We start from the raw sequence: 14,851 nt of genomic DNA, 5'->3' as shown, positions 1-14,851 counted from the left end.
TTAAAATCCATCCTCACCAGCTGCTACTACGTAGTAAGTAAAGTGTGATGCTTGCTACCTGACCTGAGTATCATGTGAACTGTGAAAATAAGGGCTCCAGTGAGCGGATCGTGATGTATATAAAGGCTCCATCACACCTTGACAATTTCCCCAGTATATGCCAACTGTATTAAAAAATGCTGGCATAAGTCTAATAAGTTAAGGGTATGTTTAAGAGCATGTTGAAACATGCTGAAGCTTGCTGATGTACATCCTGATAAGGTGAGCTCCTTGAAAAATTTTGGGCATTCTGAAAATTTTCAACGAGTGCCAGCATGTGACTCATACGTCCCGCACATGTGGGACATAAGTTCAAGGTAAGTTATGCGGTTGTTGTCACACGTTTCTTGTAATTTACTCATACGTCTAAATATGTCAATACATCAATGCTAGCCACTGATTGGCTGAAACCTGCAGTCCTTATGCGGACAGACTGTTTCATTCACACTCGGAGTAAATATTACCTGTTCATTTCAGTCTGATCTATCATGTATCCACATGAAGCTCTTGATTTTGGAAAATGACGTCTGAAAATACTTTACTGTAATGGCTGGAAACGTAACATTTTAAAGCAAGTCCCTCTGTGGTTCTTCTGCTCCAGAGGATGCTTGTGTCGTGCTTTGATCACACAGAACGGCTGTGGTTATTGTGGGCTGCCTGTTCCTGCTGCTGCTGCTTCTGTCTCTCTCTCCCCTGCACAGGTGGTGCGCCTCAAGCTGATCGACACACCCGCTTCGTATATCATCAGTCTCTGCATATAAACCCCGGCTCTTCACTTCATCGTCGTCAGAAACTCAGTGTACCTTCCATGATATCTGGCCTCTCTGTTTGCGTGTTCCTACACAATGATTTTTCTGAGTTTCCACGCTCATTAGTTTGCATGCTACTACTTTCCCTGCAGCTTGTCTGAGTTTCCAAGCTCAGCATTTTTGTCTGTCTTTTCTACCTTTCAGCTCGTTCCAATATTTGGGACTCTGCTAAGATATTGACTGTTTCTCATAGACCTGACTGTGAACTTGAATTACTTCTGGAACTATACAAGATTTGTGTGTTCAGCAAACCACTCAGCTGTGTATCCTCTCCAGATTCCACATCGACAGCTTGCAAGCATCCACCTGGCTCCTGGATTGCATCATCCACTCCTCGCTTTGGTACCAACGCTGTCTGAAGTGTGGTTTCGTGCTTCCACCGCCGTGTGGGCCCTGTCTCCATTCTGCAAGGCTGCCGATGCATCCACATACACATTCCTTTGTTAATAAAACCAGTGTTCTGATCCACTCCACTCTCGTTTCTGCTCCCAGTACTTGGGTTCTCCGTTCCACTCTGGTCCAAACCATAACAGGAGTTTCTGGCCACATCATGGACCCAGCGGGGGCAGACCACATGCAGCAGGTGCTTTCCAGTCAGGGGGAGTACATCGGTAAACTCCAGCATGCCGTGGATGCCATCGCGGATCATGTGAGCTTCTTAACCGATCAGGTTAAACACTCCAACACTCGGCTCACAGATCTCTCCACACAACTCACTCAGCTGTCTTTCACACACACACACACACCAGCCCCGCCTCCCTCTACTCTGGCTCAGTTCATCACAGCTTTGTTTCCCGCTGCAGCGGCTCTCAAACCGTTTATATGCCATCCAGAACCATTCTCCAGTTGTGTAGACACTTGCGCCTCATTTTTAATGCAGTGTTCTTTTGTTTTCAGCCAGCGTCCCAATCATTACGTCTCTGATGAAAATTAGATTGCGTACATTGTCAACTTGCTCCGGAGGGAGGCTTGGTCCTGGGCTACAGCACTCTGGAGCAACGATTCTCCTCTTCTCCACTCGTTCTCCTCATTTTCCAAAGAGTTCTGTCTAATTTTCGACCATCCCACATGGAAATATTCCATCTCTCAGTGTCTATTAACTCTGAAACAGGAGCAGCGTGGCGTGGCTGAGTTTTTGGTCAACTTCTGCATTCTCGCTGCAGAGGCCAACTGCAACACCACGGCGCTGCAAAGCATTTATATTAACGGGCCAAATGACGCACTGAAGGATGAACTGGCAGTTCAGTATGAACTATCTTATCTGGATTCCCTCATCTCTCTAGTTATCCGTCTGGACAACCAGTTGAGGGAGCACTGTTGGGACAAAGGCCGTCGGGCTGACCGAGTAGCTTCCACTTGCCCCACCCTGCGGCACACACCGGGGCCATCCCTACCAAGCTCCACTGAATCGCTCTCCAACACAGCTCTCCAGCTCCCCCTGCTGGCAAGCCTATGCAGCTCAGCAGGGCCAAATTGTCACCCCAAGAATGACAACAGAAACTGCCATCTGGGGAGTGTCTATATTGCAGTGCTAAGGGGCACTGGAACCCCTAAATTCCCCACTGTCCATCCATGATTTGGAGGGCACAGCCCTCCCGCCCATCACTCACTGTACTAAACCAATCACGTTAGTGGTGTCGGGTAATCACAGAGAAACCATTCAGTTTTTTGCTATTCCTCCGTCATCTTCTGTGGTTTTAGGCCACCCTTGGGTTTCTAAACACAATCATGGTATTGATTGGTCGACTGGGGTTATCACTTAGTGGAGCAAAGCCTGTCTCAAGAGGTGCGCCAGTTCCTCGGTTCCTCCCAGTGTTGCTGTCAAGGAGGTGGTCCACTCACCTCTTGATTTGTCTTTAGTTCCCCCTGAGTATCACAACCTTGGTGAGGTTTTCAGCAAGGATCGAGCACTCTCACTGCCTCCTCACCATTCTTATGACTACACCATTGTCTTACTTCCAGACGCCCCACTACCTTCAGGTAGACTTTACAACCTCTCCTGCCTGGAACGTGAGTTAATGGAGACCTATATCCGGGACTCCTTGGCTACTGAGTTGATCCGGCCCTCTTCATCTCCTCTTGGAGCAGGTTTCTTTTTTGTTGGTAAGAAGGACGGTACCCTGTGCCCCTGCATTGATTTCTGGGGGCTAAACGCCATTGCGGTCCGCAATCAGTACCCACTACCCCTCCTAGATTTGGTGTTTAGTTCTTTGTATGGGGCGACCATATTTTTCAAGCTGGACCTCCATAACACCTACCACCTGGTGCATGTCTGGGAAGTGGATGAGTGGAAGACAGCCTTCAATATGCCGTTGGGGCACTTCGAGTACCTGGTCATGCCCTTCGGCCTGATCAACGCACCCGCAACCTTCCATGCATTAGTGAATGACGTGCTGGATGACTTCCTCAACCGTTTTGTGTTCATTTATCTATATGATATCCTGATTTTCTCCCCAGATCCACAGACCCACACCAAACACATCTGGCTCATGCTCCAGCGGTTGCTTGAGAACCGCCTGTTTGTCAAAGCCGAGAAGTGCGGGCTCCATCTTGATACAGTTGCCTTCTTGGGCTTTATCATCTCTCATAACCAAGTCAAACCCGACCCCCCTAAGGTCAAGGCCATCAGGGACTGGCCAGTTCTATCTTTAGTCAAACAGTTACAGCAGTTCTTAGGATTTGCTAACTTTTACCAGTGATTCATCCTCGGTTTCAGTCAGGTTGCAGCTCCTCTCACCTCACTCACTTCCACCAAGACAACTTTTCAATGGACTCCTTAGGCCGACTCTGCATTCACCATCCTTAAAAATTGGTTTGCCACAGCTCCCATCCTCACTCAGCGAGACCCAGATCGTCAGCTTATCGTGGAAGTGGACGCCTCTGACTCTGGCCTGGGTGCGGTCATGTCCGAGAGATAAGAGAGTGACAACCGGATCCACCCGTGTGCTTTCTTCTTTCCTCTCCCCCGCTGAGAGGAACATTGAAGTGGGGAACTGGTAACTCCTGGCGGTTAAGGAGGTGCTTGCAGAGTGGAGACATTGGCTGGAGGGGCCCGCAGTTCCATTTATAATATTTGGGACTCTGCTAAGATACTGACCGTTTCTCATAGACCTGACTGTGAATTTGAATTACTTCTGGAACTGTACAAGATTTGTGTGCTCAGCAAACCACTCACCTGTGTATCCTCTCCAGATTGCATGTTGACAGCTTGCAGACGGCCATCTTGGTCCTGGATTGCATCATCCACTCCTTGCTTTGGTACCAGTGCCGTCCGGACTGTGGTTTCCTGCTTCCATCGCCGTGCGGGCCCTGTCTCCACTCTGCAAGGCTGCCGATCCATCCACATACACATTCCTTTGTTAATAAAACCAGTGTTCTGATCCACTCCACTCTCGTTTCTGCTCCCAGCACCTGGGTTCTCCATTCCACTCCGGTCCAAACCGTAACACCACAGACAGGTGTGATCAAATAAAGCGTTGTAACTCTTTAAATCTTTAAAGCACCATCGCTGTCCGTGTGATCATCAGACGACCTGATCGATCAGGTGTGATCAGAGCTGAATGAAGTGATGTGACTCTTTAAACGTTTAAAGCGCCATCGCTGTGATCTGTTGGTGCTGACAGATCACACAGCACTTAATTCAGATCTGATCACACCTGATCGCAGTCGACTGGTGCTTTAACGTATAAATCATCACAGTGTTTCAATATTCAGGCCTTTGATGACCTGATCAGGTCCACTGAGCAGAGTGGACCTGATCAGAAAGCAACCGCTCAGTGCTTTGAAAGTTTAAAGAGTCACAGCACTCCATTCATTCACGGCAGCATTTACCACAGCCTGTCGACTGATCAGCATTCTGTACACAGTGAAAATGGTCCACGAAGATAAAAAATGAAAAAAAAATAAAGTAATGTTAAATTACTCTGTTTCTGACCCGCACCACACCATGCAATACAGACCGAACCACTTGGTGGAAATGGGGCTGTTGGCATACGCTGGTTAACCGTCAAGGTGTGACAGCTGCATTAATTTATTAGACGTATACCAGCGTTTTTAATATGGCCGGCATACGCAGGCTAAATCGTCAATGTGTGACAGGGCCTTAAGGCTGACCATGTGTGTGTGTTTGAGCATGTGCATTTCCAACCTCAGGGCCCCAGTGACATCCCCCTTGGTGCCCCCAGTCACCATACCAAGTTTGGTGTTGATCGCTTAATTACTATGGCAATTCAGCCCAAACCGTACCACAAACTGTGCCACATATATACATACATACATTGCCTTTTATATATATATATGGATACATAGATACATTGAGTCAGTGTGAGAAATAAACAACAGATATACCAAACTAAGTTCTGTTTATTTGAAATGTATTTTACTGACACATTTCCCAACAGAATAGAGATATTTTAGCAAGGTTATTTGTTCCTGTATCCTACGGCAATTGTGCAACATACAATTTTAGGAAATAAAATGCATATAACTCAGCTATTCTCAGCAGTAAGACCAATTTATACAATTCAGCTAACAACTAAGGGAAAAGCCACTGATACCATCTTTAACCCAGTGAAAGCTCAGAATGTCACAATGTTATCCTTAAGTATTGTCACAGTCAGGTCTACATGTGCAGTAGGGAGTGCATTTGAGGTGTGCATGAACACATTTGCAGTCTCTACATCTGTTTTGACAAGAACACTTCAGCAGCTCTGGACAGGTTGCACTGCCTTCAAATCAAATCAAATCAAATCAATTTTATTTATATAGTGCCAAATGTCATTCTCAGCATCTATGTGGATGTTAAAATCACCCACTATAATTATCTTATCTGAGCTAAGCACTAAGTCAGACAAAAGGTCTGAAAAATCACAAAGAAACTCACAGTAACGACCAGGTGGACGATAGATAATAACAAATAAAACTGTTTTTTGAGACTTCCAATTTTTTTTTCTTTTTTTTTTTTTTTATATAGCGCCAAATCACAACAAACAGTTGCCCCAAGGCGCTTTATATTGTAAGGCAAGGCCATACAATAATTATGTAAAACCCCAACGGTCAAAACGACCCCCTGTGAGCAAGCACTTGGCTACAGTGGGAAGGAAAAACTCCCTTTTAACAGGAAGAAACCTCCAGCAGAACCAGGCTCAGGGAGGGGCAGTCTTCTGCTGGGACTGGTTGGGGCTGAGGGAGAGAACCAGGAAAAAGACATGCTGTGGAGGGGAGCAGAGATCGATCACTAATGATTAAATGCAGAGTGGTGCATACAGAGCAAAAAGAGAAAGAAACAGTGCATCATGGGAACCCCCCAGCAGTCTACGTCTATAGCAGCATAACTAAGGGATGGTTCAGGGTCACCTGATCCAGCCCTAACTATAAGCTTTAGCAAAAAGGAAAGTTTTAAGCCTAATCTTAAAAGTAGAGAGGGTGTCTGTCTCCCTGATCTGAATTGGGAGCTGGTTCCACAGGAGAGGAGCCTGAAAGCTGAAGGCTCTGCCTCCCATTCTACTCTTACAAACCCTAGGAACTACAAGTAAGCCTGCAGTCTGAGAGCGAAGCGCTCTATTGGGGTGATATGGTACTACGAGGTCCCTAAGATAAGATGGGACCTGATTATTCAAAACCTTATAAGTAAGAAGAAGAATTTTAAATTCTATTCTAGAATTAACAGGAAGCCAATGAAGAGAGGCCAATATGGGTGAGATATGCTCTCTCCTTCTAGTCCCCGTCAGTACTCTAGCTGCAGCATTTTGAATTAACTGAAGGCTTTTTAGGGAACTTTTAGGACAGCCTGATAATAATGAATTACAATAGTCCAGCCTAGAGGAAATAAATGCATGAATTAGTTTTTCAGCATCACTCTGAGACAAGACCTTTCTGATTTTAGAGATATTGCGTAAATGCAAAAAAGCAGTCCTACATATTTGTTTAATATGCGCTTTGAATGACATATCCTGATCAAAAATGACTCCAAGATTTCTCACAGTATTACTAGAGGTCAGGGTAATGCCATCCAGAGTAAGGATCTGGTTAGACACCATGTTTCTAAGATTTGTGGGGCCAAGTACAATAACTTCAGTTTTATCTGAGTTTAAAAGCAGGAAATTAGAGGTCATCCATGTCTTTATGTCTGTAAGACAATCCTGCAGTTTAGCTAATTGGTGTGTGTCCTCTGGCTTCATGGATAGATAAAGCTGGGTATCATCTGCGTAACAATGAAAATTTAAGCAATACCGTCTAATAATACTGCCTAAGGGAAGCATGTATAAAGTGAATAAAATTGGTCCTAGCACAGAACCTTGTGGAACTCCATAATTAACTTTAGTCTGTGAAGAAGATTCCCCATTTACATGAACAAATTGTAATCTATTAGACAAATATGATTCAAACCACCGCAGCGCAGTGCCTTTAATACCTATGGCATGCTCTAATCTCTGTAATAAAATTTTATGGTCAACAGTATCAAAAGCAGCACTGAGGTCTAACAGAACAAGCACAGAGATGAGTCCACTGTCCGAGGCCATAAGAAGATCATTTGTAACCTTCACTAATGCTGTTTCTGTACTATGATGAATTCTAAAACCTGACTGAAACTCTTCAAATAGACCATTCCTCTGCAGATGATCAGTTAGCTGTTTTACAACTACCCTTTCAAGAATTTTTGAGAGAAAAGGAAGGTTGGAGATTGGCCTATAATTAGCTAAGATAGCTGGGTCAAGTGATGGCTTTTTAAGTAATGGTTTAATTACTGCCACCTTAAAAGCCTGTGGTACATAGCCAACTAACAAAGATAGATTGATCATATTTAAGATCGAAGCATTAAATAATCGTAGGGCTTCCTTGAGCAGCCTGGTAGGAATGGGGTCTAATAAACATGTTGATGGTTTGGATGAAGTAACTAATGAAAATAACTCAGACAGAACAATCGGAGAGAAAGAGTCTAACCAAATACCGGCATCACTGAAAGCAGCCAAAGATAACGATACGTCTTTGGGATGGTTATGAGTAATTTTTTCTCTAATAGTTAAAATTTTGTTAGCAAAGAAAGTCATGAAGTCATTACTAGTTAAAGTTAATGGAATACTCAGCTCAATAGAGCTCTGACTCTTTGTCAGCCTGGCTACAGTGCTGAAAAGAAACCTGGGGTTGTTCTTATTTTCTTCAATTAGTGATGAGTAGAAAGATGTCCTAGCTTTACGGAGGGCTTTTTATAGAGCAACAGACTCTTTTTCCAGGCTAAGTGAAGATCTTCTAAATTAGTGAGACGCCATTTCCTCTCCAACTTACGGGTTATCTGCTTTAAGCTACGAGTTTGTGAGTTATACCACGGAGTCAGACACTTCTGATTTAAAGCTCTCTTTTTCAGAGGAGCTACAGCATCCAAAGTTGTCTTCAATGAGGATGTAAAACTATTGACGAGATACTCTATCTTCCTTACAGAGTTTAGGTAGCTACTCTGCACTGTGTTGGTATATGGCATTAGAGAACATAAAGAAGGAATCATATCCTTAAACCTAGTTACAGCGCTTTCTGAAAGACTTCTAGTGTAATGAAACTTATTCCCCACTGCTGGGTAGTCCATCAGAGTAAATGTAAATGTTATTAAGAAATGATCAGACAGAAGGGAGTTTTAAGGGAATACTGTTAAGTCTTCTATTTCCATACCATAAGTCAGAACAAGATCTAAGATATGATTAAAGTGGTGGGTGGACTCATTTACTTTTTGAGCAAAGCCAATAGAGTCTAATAATAGATTAAATGCAGTGTTGAGGCTGTCATTCTCAGCATCTGTGTGGATGTTAAAATCACCCACTATAATTATCTTATCTGAGCTAAGCACTAAGTCAGACAAAAGGTCTGAAAATTCACAGAGAAACTCACAGTAACGACCAGGTGGACGATAGATAATAACAAATAAAACTGGTTTTTGGGACTTCCAATTTGGATGGACAAGACTAAGAGACAAGCTTTCAAATGAATTAAAGCTCTGTCTGGGTTTTTGATTAATTAATAAGCTGGAATGGAAGATTGCTGCTAATCCTCCGCCCCGGCCCGTGCTACGAGCATTCTGACAGTTAGTGTGACTCGGGGGTGTTGACTCATTTAAACTAACATATTCATCCTGCTGTAACCAGGTTTCTGTTAGGCAGAATAAATCAATATGTTGATCAATTATTATATCATTTACCAACAGGGACCACATTTAACTGTTTTAGTCTGTGGTGCAGTTGAAGGTGCTATATTATTTTTTCTTTTTGAATTTTTATGCTTAAATAGATTTTTACTGGTTATTGGTGGTCTGGGAGCAGGCACCGTCTCTACGGGGATGGGGTAATGAGGGGATGGCAGGGGGAGAGAAGCTGCAGAGAGGTGTGTAAGACTACAACTCTGCTTCCTGGTCCCAACCCTGGATAGTCACGGTTTGGAGGATTTATGAAAATTGGCCAGATTTCTAGAAATGAGAGCTGCTCCATCCAAAGTGGGATGGATGCCGTCTCTCCTAACAAGACCAGGTTTTCCCCAGAAGCTTTGCCAATTATCTATGAAGCCCACCTCATTTTTTGGACACCACTCAGACAGCCAGCAATTCAAGGAGAACATGCGGCTAAACATGTCACTCCCGGTCCGATTGGGGAGGGGCCCAGAGAAAACTACAGAGTCCGACATTTTTTTTGCAAAGTTACACACCGATTTAATGTTAATTTTAGTGACCTCCGATTGGCGTAACCGGGTGTCATTACTGCCGACGTGAATTACAATCTTACCAAATTTACGCTTAGCCTTAGCCAGCAGTTTCAAATTTCCTTCAATGTCGCCTGCTCTGGCCCCCGGAAGACAATTGACTATGGTTGCTGGTGTCGCTAACTTCACATTTCTCAAAACAGAGTCGCCAATAACCAGAGTTTGATCCTCGGGGGGTGTGTCGCCGAGTGGGGAAAAACGGTTAGAGATGTGAATGGGTTGGCGGTGTACACGGGGCTTCTGTTTAGGGCTACGCTTCCTCCTCACAGTCACCCAGTCAGCCTGCTTTCCCGGCTGCTCGGGATCTGCCAGGGAGGAACTAACGGCGGCTAAGCTACCTTGGTCCGCACCGACTACAGGGGCCTGGCTAGCTGTAGAATTTTCCACGGTGCGGAGCCGAGTCTCCAATTCGCCCAGCCTGGCCTCCAAAGCTACGAATAAGCTACACTTATTACAAGTACCGTTACTGCTAAAGGAGGCCGAGGAATAACTAAACATTTCACACCCAGAGCAGAAAAGTGCGGGAGAGACAGAAGCCGCCATGCTAAATTGGCTAAGAGCTAGTAGCTACGCTAAGCTAGCGGATTCCTAAAAACACGCAAAGTGAATAATGTGTAAATAATTTAGAGGTGATTCAGCAGAAGGAGTGCTTTAGTTAAGGCACGTAAAGATTACACTGGGAAACAAATCGTAATCTAGATAACTAGATCAATCTAACTGCGCAGATTAAACAGCTAACAGATACAGAAAAACACCGCTGTGCTCCGGAACAGGAAGTGATACAATACCGCAGTGAGAGCCAATCTGGCATAGTATTTTTTAATAGTCCATCCAAATTTTTTAATTTGGATGGACAAGACTAAGAGTCAAGCTTTCAAATGAATTAAAGCTCTGTCTGGGTCTTTGATTAATTAATAAGCTGGAGTGGAAGATTGCTGCTAATCCTCCTCCTCATACCCGTGCTTCGAGCATTCTGACAGTTAGTGTGACTCAGGGGTGTTGACTCATTTAAACTAACATATTCATCCTGCTGTAACCAGGTTTCTGTAAGGCAGAATAAATCAATATGTTGATCAATTATTATATCATTTACTAACAGGGACTTAGAAGAGAGAGACCTAATGTTTAATAGACCACATTTAACTGTTTTAGTCTGAATAGAATTTTGAGGGAAAAAAAATTGACTCCATTTTGAAATAGGGCTGTAGCAAAACAAAATGTGGAAAAAGTTGGAAAAAGTGAAGCGATGTGTATAATTTCTGAATGCAAGAATTGAGGAAGTCACTTGGATGAGTGTCAAAATGTCTGTAAGACCAAAAGGTATAGTGTACGTCCAGACAGTATCTCCTCTTCCACTAACTGAGATCCTACATTGACATACTCACAGACTCTAAGCACTATGTCTCTGGGACTTGGATCTATATCTTGTTGTTGTGTAGTCATTTATTGGGTGGGTGACTGGATCTTCAATGTTTGAGGAAGCCACCAGCTTGTGGAAACCATCAGAAGTGTAGCTGTATGTGGTGAAAGTCATACTTGTGGACATTCATTTATCTCTGTAGTCTCACTCACATCTCTGGGTTGTCAGCGTTGCAGCTCAAGACAGGCCTGAAAAGAGCTTACAGTGTCATGAAGTTGTTAGACAGACTGTTGATGGACAGAGGTGTTTGCTGATGCTGACAACTTTGCACTAGGTCCAAGTCTTTAACATCCTGGTGTTTTCTGTATGATTGTTAGACCTGGATGCTATCCAGCACCATCGTGCAATGACTGGATGTCTTTGATAAAAGTTTTTTTTATTTTATTTAAGGTTCCTCTGGTACCACTGGAATGACTTTGGTTACATGGAGAGACTCAGATGGAAAATATCACTTGCATTGTGAGGCAGCAGAAGCTACAACATTTTGGACATGTGATGCATTTCTGTGTGCATGCAGCGTGTTGGTGCCTCAGTGTTGAGAACCTCAGAGGTTGGAGAAGGCCAAAGACACACTCATATTTCACTTGGATGAGGCAGATAGATGACACATTTTCTAGGGTTGGAGATGGATTTGTTGTCTGCCTGGGTGGTTACCATCCAGGATCCGGAGCAGTTCTGCGGTGTGGTGGATGCAGTAATGTGTAATACCTGCACATGCTTCCTGACTTGACTTGCATGCAGTGAGCTTCATGTAACAACCACTTGTACAAACAGATTCTTCATGACATGCTTGTGTGCATGTGTGAATGCAGTGTTTCTTGCATTCACACATTTTCCCCCCAGACAAACAATATCTCATTGTCCAAACCTGGGACATCATGCACAAAACTGTAGAATAAGGCCTAAAAATGAGTACAAGTGCATAAGCATACATCTGCACTCTTTTTACCAGAGTTATTGCTGCCTTGGTCTGCTCTCGTCCCCCTCCCTTTCTGCTTCTCTCCAGGGCTGTGTCATGGAGCTGACTCGTCTCACCTGTTCTCAATCACCTGCACCTATATTTATACCCCGGTTCTTCCACTCCACAGATGCCAGAAACTCAGTTTAGCCTGCAGGGTACCTGGTCTCTGTTTGTGTTTTATGTGCCTTTTTGGTTCTTTGCTCCTTAATAACTCCATCTCTTGTTTCCTCAGCATACCTGCCACTGATCAGCTCCGTTGTGGCCGCCTGGTCCTGTCTCTCTGGGTTTGAACTGACTACCTCCACTATCTGGTTCGCAAACAGCTGCCTTCTCCTTTGGCACCAACAGACGTCTGCTTCCACGGCTTGCAAATTCTGTCATTTCAATTGTCAAAATAAACTGGTGCTTCTTTTATTCTTGCCTGCTTACTGCAATTGTTTCATTGGTTTATTACAAAATTCAAAGAAGACATTAAAACATTCCATACAGTTTCATACAGATTAATAAATACATCTTGTAATTGCTACACCCTTAAAGCAGTCCATAGCTTATGAGCGGGGCCCATTAATATTTAAAAACAACAAATGTACAATAAATACAAATCTAAACCTACTTTTACCTATCATAACTAACCTACTCTGTTACAATATCTACAACAGACTAAGACAATAATGTTCACATTTCTTAAATGACAAAATTTTAACAATTTTTACATCAGTGTAATAAATTCAGACATATAGGCCCATGGGTATTTCAATAGACATAAAGAAGTCGTCAGCTGGTTGAATTTTAATTATATTTTGCAAGTAACTCTAGTTTAAGTTTCTTTTTGAAAATATGTAAAGACAGAGACTTTTGAGTATTCTCACTCAGGTCATTCCAAATTTGTGGACCCTTACATGCCACACTAAAACTAGTACTTTTTAACCTCCTACTTTTACCCTTTAGGTGTAATTTTCCTCTGGTGTTATAATGATGAGAGGAAGTTGAAATGGGAATGAGCTGACAGAGTCTATCATTAAGTCTATGCACCACAGTGTACATGGTACAAGCATTGTGAAATAAGTTGCACTCTGTGAGCCTCAGAAGTCGATATCTATAAAATCTATAAAAGATGTGCACATACAACCTGGTCTCATGGCAAGTCGTGATTCAGAAGTACGACGAAAAGCGCCTCATTTTCATCACGGCAGCACAAATTCATTCTAATTCATTCCGTGATAGCTGCATGAAATTAAAAGTGAAGCGGGGGGTCGGGGTGGTTAGGGTTAGGGTTGGGGGTAGGAGTAGGGTTAGTAATAGTGAGTTTAAAAAAACCCTGTCACGAAAATTTGACTCATTTCGTGACGGGAACACAAAAAAAAAACGTGGGACTGGGTTGGTACATACGTGCATAAGCCTGCTGTCCACTTCCCACGTTTTCAGTGACTACACATATACACACCCTCAAAAACTGGTTTGCATCCACAGCCTGTCTGTCTTTCCATGAAAAGATGGATCTGTCCTCTCACACAGAGGAGGACAACACAGGAATAAAAAATGAAAAAATGAAACTGTGCAGATGCACAGTTCTGCTGAATGTGAAATTGAAACAGTCCTCAGAGAGGTGGAGAAAAGGAAAAAAATGTATTTGTTGGTCCCACCTCAAGAATCACAAACAAAAGAAAAGTTAATGATGAGTACAAAAAACTCAGAGATGAACAAGAAGTAGTGACCGCCCTACATGATGACTGTGACTACTGCACAAACAATGGATGGATGGATGGATGGATGGATGGATAGCTTTATGATCATTGTTATTACAACGAGATTGCCACACTCAAATTCCACAGACAAACAGCAATTAATCCACAATTATTACTTCTTTACCATAATAATGGCACACATCAGAATTAAGACACATATACATTTGACATTGTTTATGTGCACTAAACTTGAAACAGTCCGTTTTCCAAATTGAGGCGATGTGAGTGTGTGGTAGCCGCAGCCGCAGCCACTGCAACTGGAGTTGCGCTGCCTGCCAGCTTGGGAAGAACGGAGGTCTGTTGCGGGGGGGGAGCAGGAAGGGAGGGCAAGGGAAAAGCTGGAGCATGCTTCAATCCATGTGTAAGTCTGTCAGTTTATTGTCTTTGTGGGTTGAGATAAGAATGGAGCTGAATAATCTCACCAAGGCCTGAATAAATTCCTCTGGAGGTAAACAGTGGGCAATTTGTCCTTGAGGCTAGATAAGCCTGGAGTGTTGTAGATGAGCAGTGAAAAACACTTTTAACAGTTCCACTTGAACAGCCAAATCCCAATTATGAATTCAGAATATTCCCAATTATGAATTAAGAATTTTCACCGGCCTCCGAAACCTTCAGCTTCAACTGCAAGGCACGCATCAGCTCCAAGGTGTCATCCAATTTGTCTCTGAGTTCAAGAGTCAACGCAGTCTGAGAATGCACTGCCTTGCCAACCTCGTTAATCATGACGGACAAGCAAGGGCCCATGGTTCTTGATGCCGCTGTCTTGCCAATTTTCCGGTAGATCAGGGCAGCAAATAAGCCAAAAAGTACCAGCCCTGCTGCCAAGAGACCAACAATGACTAAATCCTCGACGTCCTCAACGGAGAAGGGCGCCAAGCATGCAACACGCCAAGACCCCCAGGAGTCGAGGACATAGCCTGCAGGATATGTTCCATCTGGGCAGGTAGGATCCCCTGGTCCTGACCTTCTTGTAGAAAAAATGGTGTCAATAGTGTTCAGAGACCAGCTGATCAATTCCATAGTTAAACCAATAGTAGTCCAATAGGGCTCTCCTTCAGCAGTGGCACAAAGGTGCAGTGCCATCGTGTTGGGTCTCAACGCCATCAGGATTCAACAGGGTCTGTCCCATTTGTTGCAC

The sequence above is a fragment of the Thalassophryne amazonica genome, chromosome 3, assembly GCF_902500255.1.
Source record: "Thalassophryne amazonica chromosome 3, fThaAma1.1, whole genome shotgun sequence".
Taxonomy (NCBI): Eukaryota; Metazoa; Chordata; class Actinopteri; order Batrachoidiformes; family Batrachoididae; genus Thalassophryne; species Thalassophryne amazonica.
This window is presented reverse-complemented; position numbering follows the sequence as displayed.